The following is a 15,570-nucleotide window of genomic DNA, read 5'->3' as shown; positions in this document are numbered from 1 at the left end:
CTATGAGTTGTCAGTCCGCCCCTGCTTACTACATGTTATACCACTTCTTACCGTTCTGTTACAACAGCTGTTAGACCTGCACATACTAAGGCTTATTTATGAAGATTTTCAGGTGTTGCCTGTACCGACCAGTTACCTTCCAGCTGTGATTGTGTAGCCTGCACCATAGGAATGAGCTGGAGTTGGCGTGTTTGCTGGACTGTCCTCCAGTTATCAGCCATAACCCCATACATTTCATGATCAATATGCATTACAATCGTGGTCACCCCAACACTGGTCATCAATCCATTCTTGTTGATGAAGTACTTTTTTTTTCAGTTTGTCTTTTAAATCTTGTGGTTTCTGCCCCTTCTGTGACTGGGTGTCCTGTTTGTGAAATAAACAATTTTTTTTCTCCCCCGTTCAAAATAAATAAATAAATTGGCTTGTGATTTGGTAGCCAAAAGCAGGAGTGGGTACAAAACACAGAAGACATGCAAATATTCCATTCACGTGTCTTCTCTGTTTTGGAACCACTTATTTTTTTGAATTAGCAATACTGATGGATTACTGACCAAATGCTGACCGAGTGAAGGTGGATTCTCAACATACGGGATAATTTTTTTTGGGGTTATTGTTCTGATTGATTAGAGGAAGGGCAAAATAATCAGTGACGTCAACACAAAGTTACTGCTTACACCCTCTCCACTCTGTCGGGGGGCTCTACTTGTATTAGCTTTAATAGAACAGGTTATGTAGACATCTATGTGGAATCAGCTGGCGATGGTGTAAAAGGAGTGAGCATCTTCTTGGTGCTAACATTGACCTGTAGGGCTGAGTTCATACTTGAGTTATTTGGTCAGTTTTGGCCCTGTGACTGCCCAAATAAGTGAAGTGTGCAGTGATTCTAAGAGTGATGCCTGTCATCTGCATGTCATACTGACTCACAGTATTATTTCACTACCACAGCAGACTCCCTATGTATGTTACTGCAAGGCACAGTGTTCTACATCACTATAAAGGCTCTCTGCAGCCAGGAAATAGCCTTTTTTTTATGCAATTCACCGTAAATAAATTCGGATGGAAGCAATTATTTTTTTTCAATTCGGCAATCCGGTCGAATCAAATTTTTTTTTAAAATTTGCTCATCTCTAGATACACTGCCACAAAAAAAAAAATGTCACACACCCTAATATTTCGTTGGACCGCCTTTAACTTTGATTACAGCACGCATTCGGTGTGGCATTGTTTCTATAAGCTTCTGCAATGTCACAAGATTTTTTCCATCCAGTGTTGCATACATTTTTCACCAAGATCTTGCATTGATGATGGTAGAGTCTGACTGCTGCGCAAAGCCTTCTCCAGCACATCCCAAAGATTCTCAATGGGGTTAAGGTCTGGACTCTGTGGTGGCCAATCCATGTGTGAAAATGATGTCTCATGCTCCCTGAACCACTCTTTCACAATTTGAGCCCGATGAATCCTGGCATTGTCATCTTGGAATATGCCCATGCCATCAGGGAACAAAAAAATCCATTGATGGAAAACCCTGGTCATTCAGTATGTTCAGGTAGCCAGCTGACCTCATTCTTGGAGCACATACTGTTGCTGAACCTAGACCTGACCAACTGCAGCAACCCCAGATCATAGCACTGCCCCCACAGGCTTGTAGAGTAGGCACTAGGCATGATGGGTGCATCACTTCATCTGCCTCTCTTTTTACCCTGATACACCAATCACTCTGGAACAGGGTAAATCTGGACTCATCAGACCACATGACCTTCTTCCATTGCTCCAGAGTCCAATCTTTATGCTCCCTAGCAAATTGAAGCCTTTTTTTCCTGGTTTGCCTCACTGATTAGTGGTTTTCTTAAGGCTACACAGCTGTTCAGTCCCAATCACTTGAGTTCCTTTTTCATTGTGCGTGTGGAAATGCTCTTACCTTCACTATTAAACATAGCCCTGAGTTCTACTGTTGTTATTCTTCGATTTGATTTCACCAAACGTTTAAGTGATCGGTGATCATGATCATTCAAGATTTTTTTCCCCGCCACATTTCTTCCTCGAATACGAGGGGTCCCCACTATCCTTCCAGTTTTTAATAATGCGTTGGACAGTTCTTAACCCAATTTTTGTCGTTTCTGCAATCTCCTTAGATGTTTTCTCTGCTTGATGCATGCCAATGATTTGACCCTTCTCAAACAGACTAACATCTTTTCCACGACCATGAGATGTGTCTTTCGACATGGTTGTTTAAGAAATGAGAAGGAACTCATTGCACCAGTTGGGGTTAAATAACTTATTGCCAGCTGAAAGATAATCGACCATACAGTAATTATTCAATAGGAGGCTCATAACTATTTGCTTAGTTAAATCAAGGTGGCAATTTTTTTTTTGGACAGGCAGTGTACTACACAATGGTAATTAAAGACAAGAGTTGAACGGCACTCCTCATTTAGTATGCATGGTGCTCAGTGGTAAATATAATACCAATGTTAATAGGAAGACCACGGCACTCAAAAGAGAATGTTGCATAAATATCTTATTTATTTTCTTATTTTGTTTTGTATATACAGTATATATATCCATCCGGATAAAAATTAATTCATAGTGGTATACTGGCCAACGTTTCGGTCTTATCTAAGACCTTGTTCACGGCCTGAGTGTCATGAGTAGTGAAGGCATCGACACTATGAATTTATTTTTATCCGGATGGATATATATATATACCAAAAAAATAAGAAAATAAATAAGATATTTATGCAACATTCTCTTTTGAGTGCCGTGGTCTTCCTATTACCATTACTACACAATGGTAGACATCCTAAGATGGCGCCCGAAATCCCGCGAATATACGCAAGATCTCGGACGCGACGGAGCAGAGGCGGCGGGAGCAAGCGGCAGCTGAAAGAAAATGGCGCTCGAGATCCCGCGAATAACCGCGAGATCTCGGACGCAACGGTGCAACGGCGGGGAAGAAGGTAAGAACGCCGGCACATCAACAAAATATATCGGGGAACAACCCCAGCTCACCCCCGAGCGGGGAATAAGGAAAAAACACAGAAACAAATCCACAGACTAGGGCCAGGAAGACCCAGCAGATTAACCAGATGATTACCGCACAGAGTACAATCTAACCATCTATACCAAGGGATACAGACAAATAGCCAAAAACACACACCACCAACACCCGAAGGCAGGTGGGTGGAATACTTAACTTGTGTGCAGCAGCAAAGAAAGAGGAGGAAGGACTTGAGAGGAGCTCCCTTTATACTGTGACTAAGGGGAGGGGCTATTCGCCCATTGGTTGATTATGTTGTTGAATTCTTTGCTGCTGTGTGTGGTCAGTAAAGAAAGGGTTACGCAATAGGAGCCTCCGTGTCTTAAAATAAAATTAGAAGCTCTTTACATTTTTGATCAGATTTGTGATGGGCCCATCTAGCAACATCCATGTCACTTCTGCAGATGGGAGCCTACACTATCAGACTTGCTTCTTCTGGGCCTAGGCCTACAAAATTCAGGGTAATGTAGGATTCAGCTATACTATGCTCTATTTAAAAGACTTGGACAGATGGGCAGGAGTGCACAGTCCTAATTGAGGCAGTCATTGCCCCAAATGTGCAATGCAAAAAAAACAAAGCTCCTAACAGTATATCCAGCTGGTGGCAGATGAAGAATAGAAGTGAGCGTGTGGGACCACCTAAGGCTACTTTCACACCTGCGTTCGGGTGTCCGCTCGTGAGCTCCGTTTGAAGGGGCTCACAAGCGGCCCCGAACGCATCCGTCCAGCCCTAATGCATTCTGAGTGGACGCGGATCCGCTCAGAATGCATCAGTCTGGCGGCGTTCAGCCTACGCTCCGCTCAGCAAGCGGACACCTGAACGCTGCTTGCAGCGTTCGGGTGTCCGCCTGGCCGTGCGGAGGCAAGCGGATCCGTCCAGACTTACAATGTAAGTCAATGGGGACGGATCCGTTTGAAGATGACACAATATGGCTCAATCTTCAAACGGATCCGTCCCCCATTGACTTTCAATGTAAAGTCTGAACGGATCCGTTCAGGCTACTTTCACACTTAGAATTTTTTCTAAGTTATAATGCAGACGGATCCGTTCTGAACGGATACAAACGTCTGCATTATATGAGCGGATCCGTCTGGGCAGACCCCAGACGGATCCGCTCTGAACTCAAGTGTGAAAGTAGCCTAAGCGATATTACTGAGGTGGACAGAGAAATAAGGAAAAGAATAAACAGCAGGTGGCGCTATACAGATACCTTTATGAAATAACTCAGTGGCTATACAAAATTTGTAATTACATTACAAAAATATTCAGATCCATTTAATAAAAATAATTTTTCATAGGAAAAACTATAAAAGGAACATGTAGTTTTATCAAGAAGCTCTAATACCAGAAATGAATATAACCACAGAAGATGTCAGTTTTTTCTTTTTTGTTTGACAACTGTATTGTAGGTTTCAATCACATATATTTTATAACATCTTTATCTCTTGGTTCCTTTTATATTGTGTTTGTTGTAACATTATATGATTGCTGTGCATGGAAATTCTAGCTACTGTTTTAAAGCCTGGCATACATAGCATAGTCCTAAAAAAGAACATCAAACAAAACGTGTATGCTGTAAAAATAACTATCTTGACCCTTGTAATAGGAAAAAAACGTATTAAGGTCAAGCTAGCACACTGAAGGTAAAAATAACGCAGTACAGTGCTGAGTATATTATCTTCCAGACAGTGCATGGGAATGAAAGGCTGAAGATCAGTTGTCTCAAAATTACTTTGCAGTTGTATATTCTTCTTTTATATCAGCAATACAATGAGGGTGATTCCTCGGGGCTGAATTAGGCTACTGTACTTTCACACTTGCGTTTTGTGCGGATCCGTCATGAACGGATCCGTTCAGATACTACAACCATCTGCTATGTATTATCTGTAACATAACCAAGACGGATCCATCTTGAACACCATTAAAAGTCAATGGAGGATGGATCCGTTTCCTATTGTGTCAGATTGTGTCCGTCCCCATTGACTTACATTGTGTGACAGGACGGATCCGTTTGGCTCAGTTTCAGCAGACGGACACCAAAACGCTGCAAGCAGCGTTTTGGTGTCCGTCTCCAAAATGGAATGGAGACTGAACTGATGCAAACTGATGCATTCTGAGCGGATCCTTTTCAATTCAGAATGCATTAGGATGCAAACTGATCCGTTTTTGACCGCTTGTGAGAGCCCATGACGGATCTCACAAACGAAAAGCCAAAACGCGAGTGTGAAAGTAGCCTTATCTGTGGTTGTTTTTATCTATCAACACCCCCTTGTTGTTCCCTATGTGACCTTGGTGGACATATGTTCCAACCATACTATGTAACTATGAATTTCCAAGTATATTTATATCATGATGAGCTCATCTTTTCTCACTTAACCCACTAACGATCAGAGTGTTTCAGTCCTAAATGGCCTTTTGTGCACTTGGTCGCTTAACTGCACAAACTTTTTTTGAGCTACCAAAATAACTTTTGCGCCTTTTTTTTCAAGGCATGGTGGGTTCTTTTAAAAAAAAAAAGTGACTGGAGCTTGCGTGAAAAGTGGATTGAATCGGAAGCAATGAGGTAGGAGAGGGCTTTCTAGGGCGCACTAATTCCAGGGCTAGGTTCCTGCTTGTGCCTGGTCACGGGGGTCCGTGATCAGGTCACTTAGGCCAGTGTAGGTCCCCTAGGGCATCTTTAGGGCCAGCTAGCCCAGCTTCCCTAACCCTGTGACGAGCAACTGTTTCCAGCCTGGTCCACCCAATATCGGTGAGGCAACTGTTGCACCAAGAAGCATTTCATCGGAGCGGTAGGACCATCTGGTTATTTAATTTTGGTGCCGCCGAGCACCTTCGCTATTAAGCGTGTACTGGCTATCCGGTACCACAATCATCTGTGGGGTGACCTACCGTGCTTCTCTATTGTTGTATTGTATATCATCATATTTTGGGGCCATTTTTCATAACTATTGTGTATTAAAAGTTACGTTTTAAATTGACCATTTAGTTCAAATTGTTGTACGACTCAGGTGGTCTAGTCTGATTTGTTATCTACATTGTTACATAATTTTCCAATGAGTTTTTCACCAATGGTTGCATGAAAAACGCATCTGAAACTGATTGCACCTGTGCAGAAGAATTGAAACACTAAACGCAATTGCAGACAAAACTGACTGAACTTGCGTGCAAAACCATCAGTTTTTTCCTGAATAGATCCTGATGCAATGTGAAAGAGGCCTTAGGCTACGTCTACACGACGACAGATAGGGCACAACTACACTGCAACATTTGTAGCGCAACATTTTGTTGCACTAATGTCACGCGACAATTTTTATAATGGCAGTCTATGGTGTCGCACTGCAACATCTCGAATAGATTTTCTGCGACTGTTTCGTCGCAATCGCAGCATGTTGCATGTTGCAGTGCGACACCATAGACTGCCATTATAAAAATTGTCGCGCGACAAATGTCGTCGTGTAGACGTAGCCTTATACTGTAAAATAAGCAGCAGCTGGAACAGTTTAAAGGGGTTATCAAATATCTAAAATATCCCCCCAAAGCATGCCCCCTTGTATGGATTATACTTACCTGCTCCCCGGCACCTGTGTCGATCTGGATCCCTGCACGGTCACCGCCGCATCTCCCCGTTGTTCTGATCAAAACATCGATGAGGGGAAACAGCCAATAGCAGACTGTGACGGCGACTAGCCCCCTTGAGACTAGTCACGTTGCGGCCTGCTATTGGCTGCACCCCCCTGGGGAGAGGTGGAGGAGATGAAAAAACAACGCTTAGGCCATTTTGACTTTTTCCATTATGTCGTTCACTGTATGGAATAAATATTTTTAGATTTTAATAGTTCAAATATTTTTATATATTGTTACTTTATTAAATTTTTTTATCCTTTTTTTAAACTTTTATTTCATATATTTTAAGTCCCTCTAATGGAATCATGTGATCGATTCTCTTATACTGCAGCCATGGGCGTCCGCAAGGGGGGGCAAGTGCCCCCCCCCCCCCGGAAATCTGTGAACTGAGTTCTGCCTCTGCTCTGCAGCACTGGCAGATCCAGGGGGGGGGGGGGGGGGGGCAACTGGGCAATTCCCCTCCCCCCCCCCGAGCTGCTCAGAAGTGGGGGGGTGGCGGCGGGGCACAGGGAGATGAACGCTTCCATTGTGGAAGCGTTCATCTCCATAGACATCTGTATCGCCGTCCTCAGGACAGCGATACAGATGACTGTGCTGAGGCAGGGGAGGGAGAGGCGTGTCCCTTTCCCTTCCTTTGATAGGCTGCAGGAACTAGGCCGGCAGCCTATCAGAGGCCGGCGCAGGCGGCACGATGACGTCATCGCGCCGCCTTAGCCGTACAGCGCGGGACACAGGCCGGAAGAGGCCTGCATCGCATCGTTGCCAAGGAGGTAAGTAGAAGTGTTTATTTTTTTTGTGTACAATACTGGTGGCTACTGGCACATAATGGGGGTCTCTGGCTACTGGCACATAATGGGGGTCTCTGGCTACTGGCACATAATGGGGGGCTCTGGCTACTGGCACATAATGGGGGGCTCTGGCTACTGGCACATAATGGGAGTCTCTGGCTACTGGCACATAATGGGGGGGCTGTCATTACTGGCACATAATCGGGGCCTGTCATTACTGGCACATAATGGGGGCTGTCATTACTGGCACATAATGGGGGCTGTCATTACTGGCACAAGGGGGGGCTGTTATTACTGGCACATGATGGGGGGGCTGTTATTACTGGCACATTATTGGGGGCACTATAGGGGCATCTACTTGCAAATTATGGGGGACACTGAGGGCATCTACTGGGGCATTTTATACTGGTACATTATGGGGGGCACTAGAAGGAAGGGGGGAGAGGAGCACTATGGAGGTATTTACTGGGGGCACTATATAGGGGTATTTTATACTGCACATTTGCACATTATGGGGGCACTATGGGGACATTAGCTCACCTGGGGCATTACAAGGGGGTATGTTTTGCACATTATAAGGAGAATTATTTCTACTGGGGGGCCATTATGGTGGGCTTTATTACTCCCCCATGGTATGACCCCCTAGTAGCAGCACCAGCCTCTCCCTGCTCTGCTATTCCTCTGCCCCTTCTCCAAATCCTTATTATGAAATCTTTCTCATTAGGATAAAACACATCAGCTCCGCCGAGCCCCCCAGTCTAAGTGTTGAAGTGGTGTCTGAGATCCCCAAGGGCCAAGCCAAGTAATTGTAAGTTTTCATGTGAAATATGTTTGTTATACACATATAGCATACACTGTGCCACACAATATACAGTATACCGCTACACTGTGTAGTCTGTTCTATAAGCACCATTGTTTTGTGGCGGCAGACAAAAAATAATCTGGAAGTGCCCCTCCCGAGATCAGGCTCTGGATCCGCCACTGCACAACTCATGCGTTATTATACTTTGAATATGAAAATGCCCCTCCCCTTCATTACATTCTCAGAAACAAGCAGAGCATGGATGTCAATAAAATTATGCCCCCCCCCCCTGGAAAAATTTCTGTGGACGCCCATAACTAGTGCAGCCTATGGAAAATTCACTGTGTTCCTTCTGAAGGGTCAAGGCTGCCATAGCAACAACATGGATCCACAGGATTTACTTTATGCTGTTAAAAACAAAGCAGGGCGCACCATAGGGTAATACCGTTGGTAGACAGATAAAATAAATGGTTCCAGTACAGGGCTCACCTTTTGTGGTTGTGCTATCTGTAGGCACAACTCTAGTAAAAGCTTGTCAATAACTGCGATGGAGTCACGATTCACTGGTGGATCTGCAGCAGCGGAGGGATGACTTCTTGTCGGAGATCCCTGAAGTCTCCAAGAAGTGGTAGGATACAGAGATAAATAGATAAAATATCCCAGGGCGCAAGAATCCAGTCCAGATGGTAATAGTAAATAGAAACGTATTTATTGCAGAAGTACAACGCGTTTCGGGGAGTAGTTCCCCTTCATCAGGTACATAACACTACAGTGTTATGTACCTGTTATGTACCTGATGAAGGGAAACACTTATCGCAGATCACAGACAATGCCTCTGGGTGTCTGCTGTGTAAAACAGCAGGCACGCGGCGGCTATAGCGCCTGCTCAGCTTTTTAACTGGTCACCATCTTTAAAGACCCAACTTCCGCCTTACATGTATGATGGAGGTTGGGAAGGAGTATCCAGTTACTATAAATATTAATTATGTTTTAGACTAATTCATCATCAATCATTACCTAATATAATGTCAATTTTACGTATTTACAGTTCAGTAGTTATAAAAGTTTCTTCCTCTGCTACCCACTGTGTTTCCTCATAAAAAAACATGGCTTCGACCTGTAGTTCTGAGCCTTTGTTAGGTCGAGCATGCTCAGTGTGTTGCTATCAATTCTCTAGCTAAATGTCTTGTGAAACAAAGGGCGTGTTAGTGTGCTGCTGATGACAGAGTAGAGGGGGCGTGACTGGGCTGTATATCAGGCAGCCAATCAGTAAACATCAACACTCACAGCAGGAAAGCTAGGGATTGTGGGGATTGTAGTCTTTGAAGTTTTGTGAGGGAAGATCAGGCGCCATGATACGCTCAATGTGTTGCAGGCTCACACAGGAGCTAGACAAATGGATTGCAAGGTAAATTGAAGCTCTGGTGATATGTATAGATATGGGTTCTGGTTGGGTCACAGCGTGCAGCCTAAATGCAGGTTTTCAAAAATGTTGTTACTTTACTGGAATACCCCTTTAATCAGGGGATAACTCTTTTAACACTGTATTTGTGATCCATCTAATATGGCCAAATATATGACTGTGTACATTAGATTGTTCTTACTGTTGCTGTCTAGGTGTATATTTGTTTTGTAACTTGCAAGGTCTTCCAAAAAAAAAACATTTAAACTTGAAATAAATAAAAGATTATCACCAACCACTTTGTCTTACCTCTCACTGCCATCTGCAGAACAGTGCTAAGGGTTCAGCTGCCACCTAGTGGAAAGTCATATTATTATTGTTAGGTCATTTAAAACATATAAATGCAATGAACATCTTTGCACACTTATTATTGCATTGTATAGATTTTTGAAAATAAAGAAGATTTGCAATTGACTTATAATAGAAAATGTATTAAAATTTACTTGTAAATTTTTTATGTAGTACAATACTATTCATCGAACAAGCTCTCTGACCTTTCTCAAAGCAAAATTAAGCTTAAATCCTATTTGATTTACATTAGTTTGTTTTTTAGATAGAAGACTTTCCAGGATTACTATGCTTTTTAACAGATACAATAGCAAGCAAATGTTTGGGCACCCCTGGTCAAAATTACTTTTAATGTGAACAGTTAAGGGCTCTTTCACACTTGCGTTGTCCGGATCCGGCGTGTACTCCATTTGCCGGAATTACGGATCCGGAAAAACGCAAGTGAACTGAAAGCATTTGAAGACGGATCCGTCTTCAAAATGCGTTCAGTGTTACTATGGCAACCAGGACGCCATTAAAGTCCTGGCTGCCATAGTAGTAGTGGGGAGCGGGGGAGCAGTATACTTACAATCCGTGCAGCTCCCGGGGCGCTCTAGAATGACGTCAGGGCACCCCATGCGCATGGATGACGTGATCCATGCGACACGTCATCCATGCACGTGGGGCGCCCTGACGTCACTCTGAAGCGCCCGGGGAGCCGCACGGACGTTAAGTATACTGCTCCCCCGCTCCACACTACACTTTACCATGGCTGCCAGGACTTTAGCGTCTTGGCAGCCATGGTAACCATTCAGAAAAAGCTAAACGTCGGATCCGGATTAATGCCTTTCAATGGGCATTAATTCCGGATCCGGCCTTGCGGCAAGTGTTCAGGATTTTTGGCCGGAGCAAAAAGCGCAGCATGCTGCGGTATTTTCTCCGGCCAAAAAACGCTCCGGTCCGGAACTGAAGACATCCTGATGCATCCTGAACGGATTTCTCTCCATTCAGAATGCATTAGGATAAAACTGATCAGGATTCTTCCGGCATAGAGCCCCGACGACAGAACTCTATGCCGGAAGAAAAGAACGCAGGTGTGAAAGAGCCCTAAGCAAGTTGAAGATTAAATGATCTCCAAAAGACATAAAGTTAAAGATGACACATTCCCTTTTTTCATTTTAAGCAAAAACATTTTTTTAATTTAATCTTTTACATTTTCAAAATAACAAAAAAGGAAAAGGGCCCGAAGAAAAGCTTTGGGCACCCTGCATGGTTAGTACCTAGTAGCACCTCCTTTGGCAAGTATTAAAGCCTGTAAACACTTTTTGTAGCCAGCTAACAGTCATTCAATTCTTGTTTGAGGGATTTGCATCCATTCTTCCTTGCAAATTTCTTCTAGTTCTATGAGATCCCTGGGCTGTCTTGCATGCACTGCTCTTTTGAGGTCTATCCACAGATTTTCAATGATGTGCAGATCAGGGGAATGTAAGGGCCATGATAAAACCTTCAGCTTTCACCTTTTGAGGTAGTCTATTGTGTATTTTGAGGGGTGTTTATGATCATTATCCACTGGTAGAAGCCATCCGCTTTTCAACTTCAGCTTTTTTACAGTTGGTGTTATGTTTGCTTCCAGAATTTGCTGGAATTTCATTGAATCCATTCTTCCCTCTACCCATGAAATGTTCCACGTGCCAATGACTGCAACACAACCTCAAAGCAGGTTTGATCCACCCCCATGCTTAATGGTTGGACAGGTGTTCTTGGAGAGGTGTTTTCTCCAACCATACCTTTGATCATTGTGGCCAAAGAGTTATTTTTTAACCTCATTGGTCCACAGGACTTGTTTCCAAAATACATCAGGCTTGTTTAGATGTTCTTTTGCAAACTTCTGGTGCTGAATTTTGTGGTGGGGACGCAGGGGAGATTTTCTTCTGATGACTCTTCCATGAAGACCATATTTGTGCAGGTGTCGCTGAACAGTAGAGCAATGTACCACAACTCCAGAGTCTGCTAAATCTTCCTGAAGGTCTCTTGCAGTCAAGCAGGGGTTCTACAAGCAGCTGTCTCTGTCTCTGTCTTCCAGACCTTCTCTTGACTTCCACTGTCCCTGTTAACTGCCACTTAATTACATTTCAAACTGAGAAAATAGCAACCTGAGAACACTTTATCTTCTTATAGCCTTGTCCTACTTTGTTGGTCTCAACCATTTCAATTTTTCAAGTGTGAGGCAGCTGCTTAGAAGAACCAGTGGCTGCTGTTTTTTGGAAAAAGGTTAGAGGAGTCTGGGTATTTATAAAGCTATAACATTTGCATCACCTGGCCTTTCCTAACAATGATTGTGAACAAGCCTTAACCCTAACAGACTTAAAGGCTATGTATACCTTTTGTGGTAATTTTTTAAATATTTATTGTACTCATTTTGAGCTAAAAATAATTTTTTTAAATTTGTCTGTATTAAAAATGATGAGCCGTTTTTCCTGCACAGCTTTGAGTTTATCTACTAACAGTGTCTGTATTTTCTCTCTGCTCCATCAGGCAGGGAGCTGATGGGCTCCTTATCTCTAATCTCTGACCTTGTAAGCACTCAATATAGCTCAGTTCTTATCTTACTGATAATAGGTGTTTAGTAATTTAGATATAAGGGTTATTAGATGACCGACACAAAATGAAAATGAAACTACCATTCACACAGCTAGAAAAACAGTTAACCCTTTGTGACAAAACAGCTCAATATTTTTAATAAAGACCAATTGAAAAAAAAAAATTTAACCCAAAATGAGTAAAATGCAATCATAAAAAAATTGTCTGCTAATGTGTACATAGCCTTTAAGGTCTGAGACCTTGCTCAAAGTTACTCCTTTTTTCACTATAAAATTATACAAAACCAAAATATTACACTGATAATACTTAAAGGGATTCTGTCACCAGGTTTGACCCCTGTCAGCTAAACATATGCTGGTGTTCAGGGCGTCTTCACGATTCCTAATGTGGGCTTATAAATGTCATCTGTGGGCTTATTTAGCTAAAAAACAGCTATTACTAACCTGTCAGTCAAACAAATAAGGTGTCCAAGGGGATGTTAATGGGTGCAAGACGCCCGCCGCACCCACCGTCGTTCGTGCCTAGCGCCGCCTTTCTGGACTTCTGCACCGCCTCCTAATCCTCTGTGCCGCCTCTCGCTCTCCCTCCCTCCCCCCTCCTCCTACTGTAAGATCTCGCGCATACAGGGGTTGAGCGAAGTGCCGGCGCATGCTCACTTCGCTGTAAGAAGCCAAATGAAGAAAGTCCGCACGGGCGCATCAGGCAGAGCCCTGTGCGCAAGCGCGAGATCTTACAGCAGATGGAGGGGGGAGGGAGGGAGAGCTAGAGGCAGCACAGAGGATTAGGAGGCGGCACAGAAGTCCGGAAAGGCGGCGCTGGGCACAAACGGCGGTGGGTGCGGCGGGCATCTTGCACCCATTAACATCCCCTTGGGCACCTTATTTGTTTGACTGACAGGTTAGTAATAGCTGTTTTTTAGCTAAATAAGCCCACAGATGACATTTATAAGCCCACATTAGGAATCGTGAAGACGCCCTGAACATCAGCATATGTTTAGCTGACAGGGGTCAAACCTGGTGACAGAATCCCTTTAAAATGTTGAAAAGTGTGTTTCGTCTTTAACGTTATGTCTTTTGGAGATCATTTCATCTTCAACTTGCTAAACTGTTCACAGTAACACTAGTTTTGACCAGGGGTGCCCAAACTTTTGCATGCCACAGTATGCTCATGTAGTTTCTTACCTCATGTACATCTTCTTATTCACTCCCTAGACTCATGACGATAGTCACGAGTGGATGACCATTCCTAAATCTAATAACAGCAGATGTAGAAGGAATAGTAAAATGTAACTTTTTTTGTTAGTCTTAAGATAACCACAAAGTGAACAAAAGTACATGCATGGGTTTAATATAGTAGGTACTTTTGCTGGAATTGGCTTTCCCCTAATACTGGCAAGGTGGAGCACTCGCCATTAGAAAGGTGAGCCCAGCCAGTCCTCACACTTAAACCCTAAACTGACACTCTAACTATAAACAGACCATATGCGCTCCTCCTCTAATGTGTTTTGCCGGTGGTGGCTAATCAGAGAGTTAGCAAGAGCATAGTCTGTGAATCAGGACTGCAGAGAAGCAGTAGCACCGCCCCTAACAACGCTAGTTTACAGCTCCTCCCACATAGACATTCCCCTATCACTGCCCCGTTGCTGGTTTGATATGTCCATGGACATAACATCACATGAAATGAGAGCTGCCTAGACATGGTCATTTGACCACAGCTTAGAAAGGAAGATAGGAGCAATAAAGGTAAAAGAAATACCGTACATTACAAAATTACAACTACCTTCATAAATAAGTATTTTCATGGATGCTGATGCAAGCAGAAAAACCTCTCTTTAAGCTTTGACTGGGTCAGGTAAGCTTGCATGTTTATCTTTTGACTGGAAGAGACAAATAAGTCTTCAGACTCCAGCAGAAACAAAGGATCAGGCATGTTAGAATCTAACTTGCTTCCACCAACATCTCAAGTCAGGAGACAGCCAAACAGATAAAAAAAATTATCAAAATCGTTGAGTTCTGTACACTTTGGAGGTCATTTTACTTTTGTGGCATATAACTGGCGCAGATTCTGTCGCACGCCATGGTGCGGCAAAATCTGAAACTTATTCCCTACTCACGCCAGGTCTAAAAATGTTGGCGTGGAGCGGGAAGGCAAGGGGATGGGCTGGTAGGCATAGAAAATGCTATGGTTTAGGCATAGAAAATGGTCTAAATGTAAGACAGCAAAGAAGCTGTCTTACAATTAGAAGCGGCAGTGGATATGCCGAAGTTATGTAGAGGTCGGCGCCAGCTATAGAGCTTACTAAGACTGGCGTCTAAAACGCTGGTCTTAGTAAATATGCCTGTAACAGCGGCTGCTGTGTGCCGCTGTTCCACTGCTTACTGCCGCAGTCCCGGGCGCCATGTTCAGCAGTGATCTGCGGCCGGTGCTTCCCATTCACCGCTGCAGTCCTGGGCTCTGTCTGTGTGGGTGCTGTTGTTCTGGGATCCGCTCCACAGTTTGTTCTCAGCCCTGGCCACAGCATGCTTGTTGCTTGTTTCCTGCAGTACTTCCTTAAGGGCCGGCACGTCACTTCCTGGGCTTTATGGGTTAGGTCATGTTTAGATGAACTACTCGCCATCTAGGTCGTTGACTTAGCTGTTAGGAGGTGCTGGGAGCAGAAGTTATGTGAGAGTGCGCACACATGGCAAAGGCTCTGGATGGACCAGAAAGACCACCAGTACAGATCACTAGTTCCCATAGTTTCACTGTCCACCATTCAGACACAGGTAGCATCTTCATTAAGCAACCCTGCCTCTGTCCAAACAATTCCCAGGTGCTTTGCAGTAGGAAATTTAGTATCACAGTGCCCATTAAATGCCCTGCCATTGAAAGTCAGTCACTGTCACCTTCATTTGCAGTGATGTCATGAAAAAGACTACTACACACTGGAACCATATTGTCTTTAGCAACTAATCCAGGTTCTGTTTTTGATCGATGACGGTTGCG

Source organism: Bufo bufo, chromosome 3, assembly GCF_905171765.1.
Source record: "Bufo bufo chromosome 3, aBufBuf1.1, whole genome shotgun sequence".
NCBI lineage: Eukaryota > Metazoa > Chordata > Amphibia > Anura > Bufonidae > Bufo > Bufo bufo.
This window is presented reverse-complemented; position numbering follows the sequence as displayed.